This window comes from Panthera leo, chromosome B3 (assembly GCF_018350215.1).
Source record: "Panthera leo isolate Ple1 chromosome B3, P.leo_Ple1_pat1.1, whole genome shotgun sequence".
Lineage (NCBI taxonomy): Eukaryota > Metazoa > Chordata > Mammalia > Carnivora > Felidae > Panthera > Panthera leo.
The window spans coordinates 70,885,799-70,887,915 of NC_056684.1; the positions used below are offsets into that span (position 1 = coordinate 70,885,799).

At 43.8% G+C, this 2,117-nt stretch overlaps 1 non-coding gene across 1 annotated transcript; it reads left to right on the forward strand.

Moving 5' to 3' along the window:
* Positions 1-1,609: 1,609 nt before the first annotated feature.
* Positions 1,610-1,716, forward strand: LOC122223269. Its single transcript, XR_006204155.1, has one exon. It is a non-coding gene; the product is annotated as a U6 spliceosomal RNA (small nuclear RNA).
* The last annotated feature ends 401 nt before the right edge of the window (positions 1,717-2,117 follow it).

Here is a 2,117-nt window from a genome sequence, read left to right on the forward strand (position 1 = left end):
CATTGTCAAGCCAGCTACCACTGTGGGTAATGAGATAATCCCTCTGGAGAACCCCAAAGTAGCCAAGTAGACATCCCAGAGTTATCCCACTATATGATTGAGGAAGCTGGAATATTGACGCCCCAACTGTCATCTGTCTATAGTTGAGGGCTTCTGGTGAGTGCAGAGGTCATTAACTATAGAACTTCCTGCCTGGAAGAATAAAGAATGGGCAGGCAAAGCTGGTTTCCCAGTCAAGAAAAAAAAACTGGGAAATAAATGTGGATGTTGGCAGTTATGCTGAAGTGAAAAAAAGGAGGAAATATGGGGACAATATGGACAAGAAACCAATGATCTCCATTACATTATACTAATACCACCTCCAATAATTCTGTGAGAAAATATCTGGGCTGAGGGGAACAATTAGAGGAGAGGCTAACAAAAAAAGAAAAGGAATATAAAGAGGACATTTCAATAAATTAGTTCTCTTCATCTGCATGAGTAAATTAATCTCTCTGTGTCCCTCACCCCACAGGGCTTAACTCCCCTACTGCTAGTCGTTAATGCAATGCTTCTGTCTACTTTTCAGAGGATAAAATTATTCACTCCATGAAAATATATGATCTTCCATTGAGTGCCTAAGTAGATTGATGTGACCATGACACAAGGACATCTATAGGAAATGGTGAGGAAAAGGAATATAACAACAATAATAGTAATAATAATGATGGGCTCAAACTGAACAGCAGGTGTCCTGATTTGCCAATTTTGAATCCTGTGTTGTGGACTGAGAGAAACATCAAAGCTGTTCAAACATGGAAATGAAATGAACTAAGTATTTTTTTTTAATTTTTTAATGTTTATCTATTTTGAGAGAGAGAAAGAGAGTGCAAGCAGGGGAGGGGCAGAGAGAGAGGGAGACACAGATCCAAAGCAGGTTCCAGGCTCTGAGCTGTCAGCACAGAGCCCAACACAGGGCTTGAACCCATGGACCACAAGATCATGACCTGAGATGAAGTCAGAGGCTTAACTGACTGAACCACCCAGGTGTCCCTAAAAAGTCTTTAAGATGAAACTCCTTCCATAGTTGGAAACAGGGAGAATGAGTTGTGCTAAAAGAGCTGCACCCCATCAGAGATGAGGAAGGCATAAAGCCCAACCCCTAGGTGCACCTGCTGGAGTGGAACTATGAACTGCCCTGCTCTGGCCTCTCTTGGACCTGGGAACTGTGCCCTGAGACTCAGCTGCTTGAGGCTCACAGAGCCCAACCATAAACAAGAAAGGGAAAGATCTATGAAGAAACTAGGTAGGAGCCAAGAAGATTGATTCCTGCTGTAACTGCACAGCCCTCTGTGCCTGAGATCTCATCACACTTTCCCCCATCTCTCATTTCTGGAAAATCAGAAGAGGCTCTTTCCCTAAAACCCATGATTGACAACACTCAGCAGAGGCCCAGTGAGTGGCTTCCTTCATACAGCCACCATACCCCATGTTACTTTGATAGACTTTCCCTTGGGCAGCTGGCAGGTGATCCAAGTAGTTTGGAGATTGACTAGACCTCTTGTCATCCCTGAGAAGTTTGTGGCTGGAAAAGGTAATATTTTCTACTCTACTGGAATACAAAGGCAGAGTGCTCGCTTCGGCAGCACATATACTAAAATCGGAACGATACAGAGAAGATTAGCATGGCCCCTGAGCAAGGATGACACGCAAGTTCATGAAGCGTTCCATATTTTTGCTAATTGGAATACAAAGGCAGACGGCATCAGGGTCTCCAGAGAAAGCAGGCCCCATGGGAAGAAAAGAACTAGCACAGAACAGTCTCCTGATACCATTCTTCTTCTAGAAGTAGAAAGGTGATTCTCATGGGGTAGGGCTCACTCCCTGGAGGCTCTGCTTATAATCCCTCCAACCTCTGGCAAACACCAAGAGATCATCCTATTTCTACACTTTCACTCCTTGATGGTTTTGTGGAAGAGACCACCTCTCCTCTCCAGGAAGATCAGACACCGTAAGAGAAAACTTCAGGTTTGGATTGCCCTTTTGTCGCCTTGAGAGGAATGAAATCTTGCTTGGAGGAGAAAATAAACATAAAAGAGCTAGAAAAGCTAGAAAAGGTACTACCCCCTAAATAAGTC